The sequence below is a fragment of the Melospiza melodia genome, chromosome 12 (assembly GCF_035770615.1).
Source record: "Melospiza melodia melodia isolate bMelMel2 chromosome 12, bMelMel2.pri, whole genome shotgun sequence".
Lineage (NCBI taxonomy): Eukaryota > Metazoa > Chordata > Aves > Passeriformes > Passerellidae > Melospiza > Melospiza melodia.
This window is the reverse complement of record NC_086205.1, coordinates 23,976,213-23,995,238: the sequence shown is the minus strand read 5'-3', so window position 1 is coordinate 23,995,238 and position 19,026 is coordinate 23,976,213. Positions and strand designations below refer to the sequence as shown.

The window sequence follows — 19,026 nt, the reverse complement described above, 5'->3', positions numbered from 1 at the left end:
TCCTTTTTTATTGGGTCACATAAAAGAGTGAGAAAAAACTACCATGACCAGATTGTACAGTGTGATTTTGAGTACTGTGTGATTTTGAGTACTCAATTGTTTAAGTTGCACTAACTTTATCCCTTTGTGGGGCATACTCACAGAAAAGCATTTTAAAACAAGAACAGATTATATGGCCTTCTCTTTATTCTGTGAGAGGAGTAAATTATGTCACCACAAGGAGGGGGAGGAGGGAGGAGAGGTGAGACATCATTTTGTTCTGGGTGTTTTTGTGAGGGGATCTTCCACGTGTGCTTTGAGCATCCTGCCAGTCCCACCTCTCAAGTGGCAGGGTGAGGTCCAAGTAAAGGATGCTTCAGGGCCACGTTCTCAGCCTGAGGGGTCACCAAAGACAATTTTGCTGAGTTCTTCTGTCTTTCTTCATCCAAGTTGCTGCTGGGGAAAAAAAAAAAAAAAAAAAAAAGAAAAAAAAAGAAATAAAAAAAGAAGTGTGAACCTGGAGCTGTTGCTATGGATGAATGTGAACTGTTAGGACACTGAGTCCTGAGTGCTCACCCCACAGCTGCTCAGAGGTGTGGTAATGCACATGGAGAGAAAACTCCTGGGGCCACAGTCCATCCAGGGTTTGGGTGGAAACATCCACACTCTGTGCTGGTGCTATGCAGGGTTAAAACTGACTGAGGGCAGTATATCCCAGGTAAAAACCAACACAGAATTCTGCAAATAAATCAATCAAAGCATGCTCTGTGTGCTGTCAAACAGCACCAATGCCAATATCTCTGCCTGCCTGCCCTCCAGAATTCAGAAGATGCTGCCTGTGGGAATAGTCACAGTTAAACTCAAATCCCATCAGAAATGTGAGGGGAAGTATCCTGAGAGAATAAAGACTGTCTTCACAGCCTTGGCAATGATGTCTGACCTCCAAGGCCACATCCCAATTGTACAGAGACATGGGCCCCTCTCTGGGTTTTGCCACAGAATAGGAGGGAATGGCTGATGGAGATGATGGCAGGATACAGGATTTGGAACTGGTTTGGATCCAGCCTCAGTCAACAGTGCCAGCCAAAATTGTTACTGTGTGATGGCTAAACAATTCCAGCCTGAAAGGAGCTGGGGGTTCTGCTGCATCTGTGTGACTGTCATGGGGACAAGAATCCAACAGAAAGACCAAAGGACAGAGCTCAGCCCCTGCACCCTGCTCCTCTGCAACAGCACATGAGGGAAGAGACTTTGGTCTGTATTTATTTGGATGATAGTTGATGTCAGTCATTTTCTCCAGTGTGGCTTGTCTGTCCCTGCTGTGTCATCACTTAACCTAATCCTTTTCCTTTTTCAGTGGCAAGAGACATTTCCTCTTGGTCTGATTAATGCTCTTCCTAGATGAGCTGGCTCAGGGAGTAAGCTGTTAAAGAAATAGTTTTATCTGTTATTTATGTAGGAACTCTCTGATGGAAAGCAATCTTTGCTTCACTCTCCCCTGCCCTTGGTTCCTGAGCCATGCCCTGGCTCCATTGAATCACTTTGTTGTTGCTGTTATCCATCTGCTCTTCAGTTCATCAGGGCTGTGGGGATGAACAGAAGGAGCTCCGAGGAGAAGGCAACATTTGCTCCAGGTCCAGGCTGACCTTGCTCTAGTTTTTGTGAGTCTGCCCTTCTGCAGTTTCAGGTGAGACTGGAAATGTCCCCATTCCTGAGGACCCTGTTCTGAGTTTCTGGATATGGACCAGACTTTTAGATAGATAGAAAAGCTATAAATCAGCCCTACGGTTCCATTTCTTTCCTCTTCTTTATTTCTCTTAATTTTGCTTTCTCCAGGTTTATTTACTCTTCAATTTAAATTTTATCTTTTTTTCATCCTTTTCCAAGTTGTGTCAGTGATTTTTTCCCTTCCAAACCAATGCCTTCACTGTCCCTTCTCTCTCTCTTTTTTTTCCCCCCAAAACTGTCTATGAGGCCAAGTAAAGTCTTTACCACCCCAGTAAATAATTAATCTCATCTGGTCTGTAACTCTATCCAGGACCATCAAAAACTTTGCATGTTTTGGGTCAATAGTAAAACAAAACATTTTTCTACTTTTAGATTTTATGCATTACAAAAGTTTTTGCAATTAACAACGAACAATACTTAGTGCTGGCTGACCATTCCACAATGAAAAATCTTTCCCATGGGAAAATTGCCTATTTGTTATTTTCGTAGGAATTATCTATTTCAGATAACTTTATTTTCATTTTTCTGGGTTTTAGTCATGTACAAAAAAGCCCAAAACCCAGCCTATGTGGCCATGATGCTTTTACTCAGCCTTGATGCCAAACTGATTTTTCTTTAGTGTGTGTTTCAGCAAGAAGCAGAACATCAAGGAGTCCTATGGGAAAAATGTTTGTGTTGATATTTTAATGGAAGCTGAAGAAAATACACCTGGGCTGCCTCAGACTCCTGAGGGTTGTAGGGGCCTGAGTGAATGTGTGTCTGGGGGCCTGAGTAAATGTATGTATTGTAAATATATGTATGGCAGTAAAAGATCTTTGTATTGTATTAGTGACCCTGCCCTGATTCTAGTTATTGTAAATGGGCTGCAGCTGTGATGTCCTTGATTGGGCATCAGCTGTAGCCCATGGAGGTAACTGAGATAAAAGGGGGCGGGGTGGTCAGGGAGAGCCTTGGAGAGGAGCCCTGACTGAGAAGCAACAACACCACTGCTGTGAAGATCTGCCGTGAGATAAACCACGCAAGAAGGTATGAGACTCAGGAAATATAATTATACAACAATATGAATACAACAGAGGGTTTTTCAGTTTCTGAAAGGAAACCTTGCTCTGGTGGATAAAGCGGATCAATCATTGATAAAAATTGTTGGGAAAAGTAACAGTGAAGAATAGAGTGATGGAGAGAAGGCAGAGCACAGGATGTGTGGGCAATGAGCTCCTGCAGAGGAAGGTTGGCTTCCCCAAGGACCACGGTTAAATCAAAAGACCCTTCATAGCACGGCTGTGATCTGTGGTGGGGGAAAGGCCAAGTCCTATTTTAAGCTTTTCCTGTAACCAGATTACAGCTCCAGTCATGATTCCCCCATGGCCTGGATGCAGTGCTGGGAGGTGAATGACCACCACCGTCCCTCCTCAGGGCTGTCTTCCAGAGCCAGGGCATAAACTCTTCCTTAGGGCTGCACAGTTTAATAAGTCAGAGCATTTCTTTAGCCCTGAAAACATTGCCTAGAGCTTTTCCTCCTGGCTCCCAGCTGATGGAAATGTAGGAATGACCACACTGATGGGAGCACAGGCCTTGGCATTGCAGCAACCTGCAGCAGGCACCAAGGGGAGGACACAGACATGGATGGGGACGTGCACTGATCTCATCCTCGAGCTGCTTGGGCAAAGGGCTACCCTGTCAGAAATGGCATTTTGGTGACAAGTTTCCAGCATCCATCATAACCACACACCCCTGCTAGGGCTGGGTGGACAGGAGGCTCCATGGGTGATGTGTGATCTAAGGATGATATCTGGCAGTAAGTGAAGGGTTTACAAAACATATCTTATGAGGAACAGCTGGGGGAGGGCTTGTTTAATATGGAGAAGAAGAGGGTCGGGTGAGAGCTCATCCCTCTCTACAATCCTGAAAGGAGATTGTAGCTAGCCGAGGGATGCTCTTTTCTCCCGCATCTGCAGTGAGAGGAAAACAGCCTTAAACTGAGATAGGGGAGATTCAGATTAGACATTAGAAACAAATGTTTTACTTTTAGGGTGGTCACACACTGAAACGGATGGAGGTGGAGTCACTGCCGCTGGAGGTGTTAAAGAGGCGTTCGGACCGGCCGCTGGGCGATGCTGTTCAGGGGTTATAGCGGTGCTGCTGGCCGGGCGGCTGGACCGGCTCATCTTCAACCCTGACGATTCTCTAACTCTATTATTCCGCGGTTCCAAGGAACGACGAGCGGATCGCGGCGGGCGGACGAGGCGGAACGGGAACCGGAGCGGCTGGGGCCGAAGGGGCCGGGCGCCGTGCCCAGCCCGTGCCCGCCCCTCACGGAGCGCCCGCCCCGGCGGCGCGGGGCGGGGCAGCAGCGGGGCTGGCCGGCGTCCCACGCCCGCCTCGGCCGCCTTTTCGGCGGGAGCCGCTACTCCAGAGTGCGCGGTAGCGTGGGCCGGCCGGGGCCCCATGTGGTGCCGACATCACTGACATGGCGGAATCCCCGCCGAGCCCTCCCGGCACTCGCTCCAGCTAACCGGGACTCGCCGCCCCGCACCGCCCTCCCGCAGGTAAGGACGCGGCGGCGCTGCGGGCGAACGGGTGCCGGGCGGGGAGACCCGCGGCTCCGCCGCGCTCCGAGCGCCGGGCAGCTGCGTCCCCCGCCCCGCGGCGCCTCTCCGGGTCCCGGCTCTTTTGTTCGGCGGCGGGACGCGGCCGCACTCGGTGGAAAGTTTCTCTGCCCGCCCCGCCGGCTCCGTCCGCCGCGGGGAGCGCCCGGCGGGCGGGCGGGAGCGGCCGCGCTCGGGGCTGGCGGCGGGACGGGCGCTCCAGCACCGCCCGGCTGTCCCTGGGGGCGGCCGGCCCGGCCGCTGTCATCGCCACCGCCCTCCCCGCCCGCTGCGGCTCCCGGAGGAGAAGTGCGGGAGCGGTCGGTGCCGGCGGGGGCCGCGGGCACCGCGGTGTGTGCGGGGCGCCCGCCCGCGGCACCCCCGAGCCGCGCCCCGCTCCGCAGCCCCCTGCCCGGCCGGGGCTGCGGGCAGGTGGAGGAACCGGGGGCTCCTCCGCCTCCAGAACGTCGGGATCCAGAGGGCATGTTGGAGAAAAAGCTGGAGAAAGGCGCGACCGTCTTCTCTTGGCCCCGTCCTCCCCGCCGGGCTCCTGGCAGAGGCGGCTTGGGGAAGGAAAGCCCTGGAAACTTTTTATTTTTGCTTGCCAGACACCTTTTTAAAATGGCATGCGACCAGCAGACGGAGTAAAAAAGAACAACCCTTTTTAAAAGCTTAACCTCTCTTAGGTTAAGACCACAGCTGCATCCCCCCCCTTCCCGGTTCTCAGAAATGTTCTATTTAAATAAGGTTTTGGCGGAGGTAGTGCGGCTTGGAGTTAAATGTAACGAACCATTTATCCCATCTATATTTGTAGAATAGAAGGCGCGGGCAAGCCTGCTTCTCTCCATATTAGTAATTTTGTATTTCATTTGCATTTCTTTGTGTCCTTTGAGTGTATAAAAGTACTGGCCTTAAAGGGGTAGTTACCCCATCACAGAGTGGGCGGGGGGGGGGAACTGAGATATGTGGAGATTAGAGTTCCTTGTTGGTGTTTTTTATTGTGGATTTTCTTGTTTTCTATTCGGACTCCGTGCTGGGTCTGTGAGAACAGGATTCACATATCCCAGTTACCTGTGCCCTAACCACAGCTGCTGTATCCCTTAACCGCTTACCCTGCAGAACACACAGTGCGTTCCTGAAAGGTGCCAAACCAGTCTAACTCGAGTTTAACAATGTGCTGGGTAATGGCATTTCAAACTTCCACAGATTTTTTTAAGCGTAGACCACTATTTCTCAACTTTTTTTTTTTTTTTTTTTTTTTTTTTTTGTGGCAGCAGAGCTTGCTTTAAAAGAGTTTGGGAGTGCCAGGCCTGGCAGTGCCTGTCCTGGTCCGGGTCTGCGCTTTGTTCCGATGGGGAGCGGCCGGTCTGGACACGGGTGACACAATGTGTGCTTGGCTGGGAATCCAGATAAAGGCATGGCTTCCATGGAACTCAGGAATGGCCGAGGGCTCCTCCTGAGTGGAAGCATCTTGCTCCCCTTGCCCCGTTCACCTGCGGCCCGTGTGTCTTTCTCAGCAGTCGCTGCCGGTGCTACCAGTAAGAAAATGATTCTTGGCCGAATTCCCGGGGTCATTTCGGGTCTCGCACAGAAGCGGTCTGTTAGTGCTTTTCTCTTAATCTTCAGCACTTCTGCGGTTCCCTCTCGTTAATTTCAAAGCTGTTGTGATTTGTGGTTGTATTGGGACCCTGCTGTGGCAGAAACGTCTGCTGCCCCAGAAGTATTGTGTATTGTTCCTCCCAGTTCGGTATCTTTCAGCTACTTTATGCTTATAATGTAGCTCGGAGATGAGTCTGTGTGGAAGGTGTTATATTTTACTTATTTTTTTTTCTTTTTTAAAATTTTGTGCCTTTGAGACTCATCTGGTTTGGGTTTGAGGTTTCTGCTGGGACAGCAATGAGAGGGTTTTTTCATACTGTTAGCCTATAGTTGGCCAAAGGATAAGAAATGAAGGTAGCTAGCAGCCAAAATAAGCTGATATTCTGCTATAGCCAAGAAGCTCAGAGCTGTAACTCCATACTGAAAGTATTTTATCTTTAGTCTCAGAGAAGTTTGTAACTTTCGATCTGAAATGTGTTTATCCTGGCACTTTTTTCCTACGTGTAGTATTCGGGGAACTAAAAGAAGTTTTCTCCATCATACCTGTGTCTTAGCAGAGAATTTGGGTTTTTCTTCTCCTCGCTTTATAGTTTTCTTTATGTCCTCTGAGAAAGAGAAGCAGTTAAGAGCAGTCAAACTTCTGCAGTTCATAAATCTGTTCAAGAAAATATGTACAGACCATGCAGCAAACTTGTGCATGTGTGTGGTTGTATTCATGAACTTTCTAATAAGTATAATTGACTTTTTCCCTCAAAAAGGTAGGCTGTCAGAACCAACCTTTACAGTGAGAATAAATGTTTGTAGCATGAGGATAAATGCCTGCTAAGCACATGTAATTAAATACAAGGCCCAGAGCCTGAAAACACCTGAATCAAACAAATTACTCTCCACAGTGCTTTTTTCTTCACTGTAGTCTGCCACTTCCATCCAAAGAAAAGACCTGGGGGGAGATGGAGTGGGGTGGCACTTTGGGACACACTGGGACAGCATCCTGTCACTCCACCAAGGCTGTTTGGTTTAAAGTCTGGAAATATTGTCACTGGAGTTGTTTTGAGCAACATGCCGCAAGTTATCGAAATTCCATTTGTTTGCGGCAGCCTTTGGTGCGCAGCAAATAAAATAAATAGCAGAAGAAGCCAGCAGAGCCCTGTGTAAATCTCAGCTGTGCAAAATAACTGGCGAGACAAAGTTTCCCAAGCGTTGCCCCGAGGATTTGTGCCTCGGCGATTGTCTCCGTGCTGCTGAGCGGTGGAGGATCCTCTGGAAACAGCAGGATCAAAACCCGTGTTGTTTACGGCCAAGGTTTGGTGTCCCTGTGTGATCCGTCCCTGGAGATGGAAGGTATGTGGGAAGAGGGAAGTTCTTCAAACGAGGCGGTGGAAATAGGAGCCGCTGGATGCACGGCGGTGAAAAGCCATCTACAGGCAGGAATGCTGGTGTGCCGGCGAGCAGATAACTCCGAGCAGCTTCCAGCGGGGACGTGGTGCTTGGCGTTTTTATCAGTTTATTCTGAGCGCCTCTTTGCAAAATTAAAGTTGGAAGCCTGCTCGCTGTTGGGTTCCAGACAGCCGGGGAAAAAAAAAAAAAAAAAGGAAAAAAAAGCACAAACTAATTAAATGTGATTTATTGCGGAATTTGCAACAGTGTTGGAGAGATGAGTTGCCTTTCAGAAATGCTGCTGTGGATGTTAAATCTGTGCTTTGCTCTGGATGAAAAATGACGGTGCTGTTGAGCAAGTTCTCAAGGAAAACGTCGTCTGTGTTAAAGTCTGTTCTCGAGCAGGAATATTCCCTGGAGGTCCCAGGTAGTGCAGCTTGGAGCAAATCTTTGTGGTGCTTTTAATTGGGAAAAGGATGGGTTTCCTTGAGCTTAGAAGTTAAAATGCAGGGCTTCTCCAGTGACATGCTTTCTGCGTTTCATCTGAGGAATTCTTTGTTTACAAGTAAATTGTGGTGTTTGTTAGCAGATAACAGACAAAAGCCAACAGCATATGAAACACTCTCTATTTGTTTTTCTAATGGTGACAGTTTATAATGGTGATATACTGAAAATTGCTGTGTGGATGCTCTGTTTAGTAAACTGCAGCTATGTATAGTGTTAGTTTTGTAATGTGAAGCAATAAACAATTCCTAAGTAATGAAATACATATTTTATAATTTCTTTTTTCGAGAGGATGAAACTACAGCTAATACTAATATGTGGCATTTGCTTGTTCTGGCATCTGCTCCTCATTCTATAAGATACTCAGTGCAATGACAAGATGGATTCAGGAGAGGGGTTTCTGCTCTTGTGGTTTTGTTTATCTTGTTATTTTTTAGATTTAGAATAACTGAGAGCAAACACTTGAATTCTCTGGAGATGAAGGTGATAAGCCTGTCTGATTTTTCTGTGTGGATTTAGTGTATTGCAATTCTGTGGCAGCAATGCAAATACCTTAAAACATGCTTTACATCCTGGTCTCTTATCATTGCCTTATACAAATTATGGACTTCTCTATTATTAGGTCCTTGCAGAGGACTCTAATAATAGAATGTGTGTATACATGTATTTAAACCTCTACTTCATGCTTCCAGGAATGCTTCATATGGAATGCCTTGGAAAGAGAGAAAGAAATTCCTTTCAAGAGGCTAATAAAAACGTCAATAAACAACAATTTTAGATGACCCCTGCCACCCTCAGAGATGCTTGGGATGTTGTGGACAGATTTCCCCATGCTTTTAATCTGAACTAGCAAAGCCAGTCTGCTCTTAGTTTGTAGGTTCTCTGGGCCTCTGTGCAGCTGTGTCAGTTTTACATGGTTGCTCCCCATTTTCCGTCACCCACTAATAAAAAGCCAGTGTTTATGACCTATATCTCCATGTTACCTTTTACCCCAAATATTTCTGCACAATTCTATAGTCAAACCCAGAACTGTAGTGAAGTTGGAATGATTATTTTGGACGTTGATGGAAGAAGCAGCGTTGGAGTAGAGAGTTGTCCTGATTGTTTCAGGATGACCTTACCATTTTCCTTTAGTTAGCTGAAAGAATTAATTCCACTTTATAACTTGCCTTTGCTGTAGAAGTATGTCCCTATTCAATGACAATTCAGGTAACATAAGTGACCTTATGCTTGCAGACTCTTGAACTGATCTGGGTATGTTACTCAGTGCTGGGTATTGCTCTGCTCCTCATTTATTTATTGATGTGGAATAATGCAGCAGAGAAAAAAGGATGAAAGCATTTGTGGATAATGAGAGCACTGGGTAGGTTTCTTCTGGTCAGCCTGTGTTTTTTGTGGACTCGTGTGATGTCAACTTGCAGAATGGAAAAAATTGCCTTCAGTGTCTTGTTACTAGCAAATGTGTGGCAACCAGAAGCATCACTTCATTAGAATGAGTTAACAGAGCAGAAGACATCCAGTGAGAACTGCAGAGCTTGTGGAATATTTTGGGGTCTGTAATGCCTGAATAGTGTGTTGTTTTTTTTTTTCCTTTGTCTGTAAGTACTGATGGAAATGGTGAGTCTGAAAAGCAAAGGCACAGCTTTGGCTTGACTGACTCCATCAAGGGTGTTGCTTTACTGGAGGACTCAGTATTTTGTCTTTCATATGATGCTAAAGTATCAGGAATAATGCCTTATGTTGAAGTGGGAAAAGTTCCTCCTTTTGTGACAAGACAAATCGGAATATACCATGTATCTGATTTTTCTAGGTATATTTGAACTGGATGGAAGTTTGGGACCTAGTTGCATACATGTTTGTGTGTTCTGTTCTTGTAGCAGATGGTAACTGGTGTTTGACTTTGAGGGGTGTGTTTGGCTTGAACAGTTGTAATGTTGGTCTTGTTTTCACCAGTTCTTACTTCATTTTGCTTAGAGCACACTCACGTCCTGTTCTTTTGTACTACTCTAAAGCTCTGAGGAAATGATTTTATAGGCTTGTTAGGAGATATATTTTTTATTAACTGTATTAAAAAATTGTAAAAAGGGCTTGAAAATAAGCTATAGATTTCCCCCAAAACCTGTTAGTGATCCTCTATTATACAGTCCTGTATTGAACTGTGGCTACCTTGGGAGGCTTGACTTTAAGGGTGAAGAATTTGTTCCTATTTGGTTGCATTGTCTGAAGGGTGGCAACATGTTTCTTGAGGGCTGATTTCCACTGAGTCATCCCCTGAGCAGGGCAGAGGGATGTTCAGCTGCTATCACATCTTCTGCTTTGGCAGGTTAACTAGGAAATTTGTTCTCAAAGCCTGCCTTGGGGAGGAGAGAGCAACAAGTCTTTATTTTCGAATGCTGGAAAGTGTTAGAAGCTGTGGCAGCTCAAAGAAAAGCAAATGAAAGAAAACAACGTTTCTTACTCTGGATTTTTATGGAATTGGCTTCTGCTTTAGTGAGGTTTTTTTTATTCCAAGGTCTGCTTTTCTCAGTGTCCCACTTGCCCATCCTTTCTTTTACATGCATATTCATTACCCACCTGTGATTCTTGATACCACAGTAGAGTTTTCCTTCTATTATCTCTCAGTATGATTTATATTCTGTTGGTTGCAAGGCTGTTAAAGGTGATCCTTAGCATGCAGTGAGGGTTTTTATGCTCCTGTGCTCCAGGCTGGAGGTTTGGGGTGCAGCATTTGGTCACAGGAGCAGCATTCCTCTTGAGCAACCCATCTGACAACCCCCGAGTCTGGGGAGCTGGGCAGCCAGAGACACAATCCTGAATTTGGCACAGCGTTTGCTCTTAGCCGGCTTTTCTTGAGCGCTTCAGATGTGGGTGAGGGAGGGGCAGCGGATCTGTGTTTGTGGTGGAACGCTGCATTCCCTTCTGTGCTCTTCCCTTTGGGTTCATGCGCTGCCCGTGGCGTGCGGCCTCTGCGTGGCCTGTGGACGTGGGGAGTGTGTCCATCCACACGTGCACTGGGCTGTGCCCAGCACTGCAGCCCAGGTGGAAGTGTCCTGGCCCCAAGGTGGCTGCAGGTGACCCGGGAGGGCTGTGCTGTGTGGTCCTCGTGTGCTTCACGGAGCTGAAGTGGCCTGGTGTGACAGGACCACATGTGCTGCTCCTTGGATCATTGGCTGAGGCATTGCTGATGGTACAGGTCCCAGCCAGGCATACTAGGAGGGAAAATCCATCTTAAAGGCTGGTTCTGAGGAATGGGTCAGAAGTTTCCTGGCTTGGTTGGCAAGGGTGTTATTACAAGGAAGGAAATGAGGGATTGGTGTAGTGAGGTGGCCTTGTGCTTTGGCTGTTGTGTTTAACTCCTTCCACCACTTCCACCTCTGAAACTGCACATGGTCTTTGGAGAACTCAGGCTTGGAGAATAACCCAGAAGCAGGATGAGCTGCAGAAAGTTGGTGGTGCTATGGAAAAGAGAAAGGGATGGTGGAAAAAAAAAAAGCTAAATTCAGTATAAATCATAGTTAAATGGTGCTTCAGTATGTCTGTGTTGAAGTCTGAAAATGTACATATGTTGTCTCCTTTTAAATGAATGACCTTAGTGGCTTGGAGGAGTGCAGAAAATGTCAGTGTCACAAATAATCCCCTGTAGAAATTGTGGAGTGAAACAACACTTACCCTTCTGGATCAATTGAAAATGATTCTGTAGCCAAAAGACTGACCCCCTGCTCTCTGTGTGCACTGTGACCCTGCAGGCTGTCAGCTCTGCTCTGAACAGTTCAACCTCCTTTTGTACTGGTAGGAAATGTAGGATGTTCTGAGGATAAAGGGTTAATTTTATGGCATTTCAGGGTGTCAGTTTGTATGTTTATAAGTCAATTTGTTTGAGTGTCAATTTCTTGCTGTTCTATAATCAGAAGTTTGTTATTTAGGCTGCTGTAGGTACCTTCCTGGTCTCTAATACTGACAAAACACCCAGAATAAGCAGAAGTGAAGCCTGGTTTTTTGATACTTCTGTGTTTTGCTTGCACTTAAGCAGGTAGGTGGTTCATTCCCACAGTGTTTCCTTGTGTAACTTCCTATTTGTATGTTGTCCTTTTGGTTTATTTGTTATAAAACTAAATTACATTAGAGTTCAGCAGGACCTCAAAACAACAACAGAAGTCAACAAAGAGAAACCTTAAAGGACCAAAGCAAAATGACTTTGTACTTCCCATTGTGGTTAACTTAGATGTTGGTGAGGTAATAATGTCATGTTCAGGAGAAAGAAATATCCTATGGATTACACCAGAGACCCAGTTAATGTTTTGTTGGATGTCTGTTGTGGACTACTGGGCAGCACTCATCTGTTTTCACCATGCTAGGAAGTTAAATAAAGTTCATTGAGAATTTTAGTACTAGATCATAGGCACCAGTGGTCTGGGGTCACACTCCTACCTGGTATTGAACATGCAGGTTACATTATTCTTAGCTGGCCATAACCAATGCACAAGAAATCTTACGGCTAAAGAGGAATTCTGAGATTTTTCCACAAAGCAAAAGTTCTGTAGAGTTTGATATAAAAGTGGAGAGAAGTGATTGAAAGGATAGATTCAGCTTAGGAAGAAATTTCTTAATAAGATTTCTTAGGAAGAAATCTTTTAATATGAGGGTGGTGAGACTGGCACAAGTTGCCCAGAGGAGCTGTGGCTGCTCCATCCCTGGAAGTGTCCAAGGCCAGGTAGGACAGGGCTTGGAACACCCTGGGATAGTGGAAGGCATCCCTGCCCATGGGAGGGGGTTGAAGCTACATGGTCTTTATGGTGCCTTTCAACCCAAACCATTCATGAGTCTGTGATCTGAGCCTTAATCCTTGTTCCTTGTGTGTCAGCTGGTGGTGAAATTAACTTGTTTCTTTCTGCTCCACACATGTTTATTTTTGCAGCTCCATATGCTGCCCTAACAGATCTTTATTACTGCTTGTTAAGTTCAGCGGTGCTTTTAGTGACTGCACAAAACATAAACATCCTCTGTGACTTCGTTAGGCATACAGTGCAAACTCTTTGTGGCCTTGAAGGCTGTTCCTCGGGTCAGCGAGTGCTGCGAGCAGCAGTCAGGGCACTGTACGCCCACGGCTGCGGGGAGATGAGGAACAGAGAGGAATTGTCTTGTTACCCAATTTAAGTGTCTTCTGCCTGCAAGCTCTCGTGTGTGTGTGGTGTTTTATCTTTACCCTTTCCCCTCTGGGTTAGCAGGGCTGGACGTGCTCGTCCAGCTGTTCCAGCTGCCTCGTTCAGTGGGCAGGAAATGGTGATGTGGTGGAAATTAGGCAATTCTGCCGAGTGCAACCAAAGGGATCTCTGATCTCTTCCACTTCTGGCTTCTGGGTAAAACGAAAGAGTCAAGTCATTCAGATACTTCTGTAACCACAATCTGTGTAAGGAATGAGGTGGCTACACTTGAATTTTTATGTGCCTCTGAATGGGTTGCTTCAGTGGATGTGTGAGAGCTGCTATGTTACTGTAAAGGCAATATTTGTGGGTCTAAAACTCTGAAGTTGGACATCAACGGTTTCACTTCCTTTTGGCATTTTGCGATCATTCAGTCCAACAGGATGATATTATGCCCGAAAATGCTGCTGTGAAAAGTTTTTTCAGTTTCTCAGAGCTTCTAGACTATTCCAGTCCTGCTCTTGCTAGCACATCTGAGTCCTTTCTTGTCTGTCCTACTAATTCCTTATTTGTCTCTTTCCGTTTTCCTTTGTTAGGTTTTTCTAGACTACAGTGTATTGATTTCAGTGTATGGGTTGGTGCAAGGGGAGGAAGGCGAGTGAAATGTGAGAATTGGGACAGAGAAAATAGGGATATGTGAAGACATGGAAAATAGTATTGACTGGATCAGTTTGCAAGTAGACCAAGTGTATTATTATTATTGGCCCTGCTATAATCTAAGGTTCCGTGACGTTCTCTCTCGATGAAGCACAAGGAAATACAGGAACACACTCGTATGTGATTGAGTTGACTTGGACAGTGATAAGAGCCCCTCTGGGCAGACCTGGCCAGCCTGGCTGGCAGCAGTGCGGTGGTGCAGCTGCAGGGCTGTGGGCAGCGCTGGCTGGGATGAGGTGCAGCTCCCTGGCAGCTCCCTGGCTCTGGTGTGGGCAGTGCTGGCTGGGATGAGGTGCAGCTCTCTGGCAGCTCCCTGGCTCTGGTGAGGGCAGCGCTGGCTGGGCTGAGGGGCAGCTCCCTGGCTCTGGTGAGGGCAGCGCTGGCTGGGATGAGGGGCAGCTCCCTGGCTCTGGTGAGGGCAGCGCTGGCTGGGATGAGGGGCAGCTCCCTGGCTCTGGTGTGGGCAGCGCTGGCTGGGATGAGGGGCAGCTCCCTGGCTCTGCTGTGGGCAGCGCTGGCTGGGATGAGGGGCAGCTCCCTGGCAGGGCTGTGGGCAGCGCTGGCTGGGATGAGGGGCAGCTCCCTGGCTGGGATGAGGGGCAGCTCCCTGGCTGGGATGAGGGGCAGCTCCCTGGCTGGGATGAGGGGCAGCTCCCTGGCTGGGATGAGGGGCAGCTCCCTGGCTGGGATGAGGGGCAGCGCTGGCTGGGATGAGGGGCAGCGCTGGCTGGGATGAGGGGCAGCTCCCTGGCTCTGCTGTGGGCAGCACTGGCTGGGATGAGGGGCAGCTCCCTGGCTGTGCTGGGCCACGTGGCAGCGGCAGATCTGTCCTTGCACTCGGGAGGGAAAAGCAAAGCCTTGGCCTGCTGCCTGGACTAACCTCACATGGCAGGCAGAGGACTTGGGTTCAGGTTAGGAAGTGTATGGGGATGGCAGATTGGATCTGTCAGCTTCCCTCCTCTTCTGTCCTTGGAAGAGTTATTTTCCATTATTATGGATACGTCGATTTTTATTTTTTTTTAAGTGTCCTGGCTCTGTGGAGCATGTGAGATGTAACTGTGGTCTGCTGGCTCCCTGAAGGGTTCCCCGGCATGGCTGGCTGGGCAGGAGGTTTCTCTCTGCTGAGGTCCTGCTTGTGCTCCCTAGACTGTTCCTCCTCCTGCTCCTATTGCCTGGCAAGTGCAAGACCATTTGAGGAGCTGTATGCAAAGTGTAGGTGATTCACATGAAGAAAACTTCCTTAAAATTTTTGAAGAAGATTTAACTGGTTCTTCAGTGAGTATTTTATGTTGGCTGCATATTGTATAAAGTATCACTGATTTACTATTTTTTCATATCCCTACTTTTCTCAGAAAATGTTTTGCAATATTCGACTTGTGCATTTTATGAAAGGATTTGGCAGATGGGAAGGGGAAGCAACAACTCTTCTCTCATCATACACAGAATACACAGTTGGAAAGAAGAAACAGATAAATACCTTTTTTATCTATTCTAGTATATTAGACAAAGGTTTTCTTTGTTTTTCTGCCAACAGCAGCTCTTCCTGACCTTTGTGATCAATATTAGCAGTGAAGTTTCTTTGAGCAGATGTGGAGACTTTGTTGTGCAACTGCTCAACCAGAGTGTGAACGTGGTCTGATAGTGGTTATACAGCCATGAAGAAAGGTATCCACCCAAGAGGGGAATCTTACTTTGCCTTTAATAGAGATGGGAAGGGAGATTAACAGTATTTTGCAAGTCCCTCTGGGATTTGTTTTGGAAAGTGTATGCTTTCTGCTCGCCTTTGTTAGTGAAAGATGGGTAAATTGGAAGTGGTAGAGTTACAGGCGAGGGTTACAGGCATGACTGGAAGTGTGGAAAGCCTTTCTCGTAAGATGAGATGGAGAAATGTTTAACAGGAAAGAAGTTCCAATGAACTTTACTATCTCTAAATCCATCAGAGAGGTAAACATGGGATGCATACAGGACTGTTTAAGCAAAAAGCTGGTGCTGGCAGATGATTGTGTAGGCACAAGACGTCAATAAATAAAAACTTATTCAGAATTTGATTGAGCAGCTTAGTCCAAACCCAGCCCAGCTATCTAAACAGGAGCCAACTCAGGGCATGCAATAATACCTCAGTACTTTTAATGTACAGGGCTTAATGCAAGGCTACTAAAGAGTATATGCCTGTGATATTCCCATATATGAATAAGGAGTTTACCAGTGGCAGATGGATTTCAAGGGAGTGGGAGAACAGAGAACCTGGAATACAGTCTGATGAAAGTACTGTGGGCATTCAGTGCAGCTGCAAAATTTATAATCTAATCCTTATTTCTTAATGAACTGGCATTCAGCTTCAACTGGCATCTTCTTTTCAATTCTGCTTGCCCCTGAAGTTGTGCAGAGCTGTGCAATGCTGGTGGTGCAGCTCCAGTATGGCTGCAGTCCTGGCGGAATTTCGCTTTCATGTCCTGCTACTTTTACTGGTAGAAGGTCCTGATGTAACATGGTTCCAGGAAAGGAGATGGGCGGCTTTCAAAGAGCTTTGAACATCAGGTCAAACAACAAAGGTGCTTTCCAGAAGTGGTGGATCGCTTATCAAAGTGGAGAGGTTTGTATCCAAAACTTTACCAAGGATAATCTCTAGGAAAGAGTATGTTAATTCTTCAGATAATCACAGGCTTCAAAGCAAAATCAGAATGCAAGATAAACTTTTGTTTACACTTTATCTAGGGGGAAAAGAATGTAACAAGGTCAGGCTTATACAAATGTGAATTTAAATATTTTAAAACGCTTGAATTTGTGTGCTGGTAGAAGATGGAAGCTATACTGAATTACAAGATAAAAGCTTTTTATATAAGTGAAATCAGTGAACAAATGTGCAATGCCAAAGTAGAAATACTTTCAGTGATAAGGAAAGGAAAATTTAAATTTGGTCATCTGCAACTTCACAAGTGGCTGTAAAAGCAGCAAATTGCTAGGTCTGCTTGCACCAGAACTCTGGTAAAGGAAAAAGCATGTAGAGAAGGCATTATCCAGCTAATTGCTTGGTAGCTACGCTGAAATTTCTTGAATACTGACCTATGCTGTTCCCCTTTCCCAGCAGAAATGCTTTTGTGTCAGAAGTTAATGTTTCTTTGGAGAGAGGAGGATGCAGTGAGTCCTGCACACTTTCATCTGTGCCTTTTCCCCTGCAACAGGAGTCACAGACCTTGTTGGCAAAGGTGTCTTCTGTGATACAACTGAGATTTTGGTTTGGGGTGGAACTTTTTTTTTGTTTTAGAGGCAGGTTTTACTTAAATATATTATCAACACTCTTATGTAAGCTTGTGACGTGCTTTTTCCTGAGCTGCTTGGGGGGTACAAGTTGTTTTAATTATCTTTATGCGAATTCAGAAGAACTGGGAGCCTTGTTTCCATCCATCAGCGCTGGAAAGTGAAACAAAAGCCAAGCAGACTTGCAGATGGTTGCAGGTCCTGGATCCCAGCCACTGCCCAATGGCTCTGTCATTTGCTGCTTACAAAACACTGTGCTGGGTGTGGGAGTGTGGGCTTTGCCTTGCCTGTGCTGTGAGCATGGACTTTGCCTTGAAGGTGAAGCGCTGAAGGTTCCCCGTGGGGTCCCCAGCCTTTGGCCAGGGCTCCCTGCCAGCCACGTAAGGATTGCCTTGGGAGTTCTCCAGGGTTATAAAACACCCAGCTGTTGAACTTTCAGGAGTTGTGTGACTGGGCAGCTGGGAGCTCGGATGGGCTGGAGGATGAGCTGTATGTGACGGGGGAACAATGGTTTCACAGGCGCGCACACGTACTCCCCTCACCCCCTTCTGGGGCCATGGGTGTGCACTATCTGAAATCCTGGTGCTAATTAAAAATCACAATAAGGCAGGGCACTAAGTGGCTTTTGTTGGTTTCTTTTTTTTTTTTTTTTTGAATTTAAAACTGCTCTGACTGGGGAGTTAATGAGGTAACTGGGAACAGCATCTCGCATCGTGGCCACTTGCCTTGGTGAGAAGTATGTTGGAGCTGGTTTTTATTGTTCCAGTGGGATTTCAGCCTGCTGTGGCAAGGGAAAAGTTAACGTGGGCAACAAGAACTAGCTTCCAGAGGGGAAAGTGCTGGTGGGAGGCCAGGAGCTGACTGGAAGAGCCTGGCTGGGAATGGGGCAGAGGGAGCATCCCCGGGCAGGTTGGCAGGGCCAGGAGCACAGCAGAAGTGATCAGTGGGGCTTTATTTAATGCTGGCTGGGTAGTATGGTTTAGTTTCAGTCTCACTCACAAACTGCTAAGCATTTCCTGATTTAGGAAGGTCAATATGAAAAAAACTTGCAGTGTAAAGCTGTAGTTTTTTTTATGTGGACAGTCAAACAGATCCCATGAAGTGATAATTAGTGTTACTGGCCAGGGCAGGCTGTCAATTTTAGTAGGAAATCATTAAATAAACACTGGTGAATAACCAGTATGCTGGTTCTTCTTCCCTTGGAAGAGACCAGGGCACTAACAGAAGTGATGTGTTTCATTATCCCCATTTTGCAGCTGAGAAAACAAGACACAGAGGTGAAAATACTGGAGATACTTTGTCTGGGGCTTGTTTCAGTTGAGGCTGGACTAGAAATCTTACTAGTGCTCTGTAGATGTGCGGGGGTTTCCCTCCCCAAGGCAGCTCTTGGGGAGTGCCTGTGTGCAGTTCCTACCTCTGAAAGCCTCTCCCAGAGCAGGTTTCCTTGGCAAGAGGGCAATGACTACTTGCCTTCTGCTCAGCAAATTATATTGTATCTGTAGGAAGCCTTTGTACAAGGGTGACTTGCCATGGATGGGGGGGCAAGGACAGTTCCCTTACAAATGCCAACTTTGCAAACTAACACAATTGTCAGCAGGCAGTACAGCCTACACTTGGTTTAGTAAGGTTATAGTTCTTTTTTAGAAAGGATAAAGTTATCCTGGCTGACTTGTAATTTGTATTTCTGGTGGGTGCATGAAGTCTTACTTCCATAAGAGGAGGGACTACTACTCACTTCCCCTGCTGATTCCATCTACTTCAGTAGCTAATCTTTGGATTTTCATTTCTAATGTTGTGCCCAATTCTGACTTTCCTGGCTCCTGCATCTGCTCCTGTTCATTAGTGTCCAATCCTTGTTGGCCTGGGACCACATAAAAATACCAACCCTTTGAGAGGGCTGCGGTGCCATGTGTTGGGCACTCGCTGTTATCAGCTCACAGATTAATCTGTGGTCACTTGGCTGGCCAGCAGCTCTTGATACACTGAAGATATTTCATGTTGATTGTGTAGAGTGAGCTCTTTTATCAGTGTTGTGTGGTACCAAGTCAGAGGCTGGCTCAAGAACACACATGTGCTAACACAGCTGTCTCTCCAACCAGAGGTGTAATCTCGGCCGAGAGCGCCCTTGGATTTGTTTG

General features: G+C 46.6%; 1 protein-coding gene across 1 annotated transcript in view; it reads left to right on the top strand.

Annotated features, from left to right (window-relative positions):
* The first annotated feature begins 4,099 nt into the window (after positions 1 to 4,099).
* The window catches only part of FNDC3B (fibronectin type III domain containing 3B), a 184,332-nt gene continuing 169,405 nt past the window's right edge, over positions 4,100 to 19,026 (top strand). The window contains exon 1 of the mRNA XM_063167317.1: positions 4,100 to 4,253. The gene's annotated coding sequence lies outside the window, so the exon portion shown is untranslated. The remainder of the gene's footprint in view (positions 4,254 to 19,026) is intronic.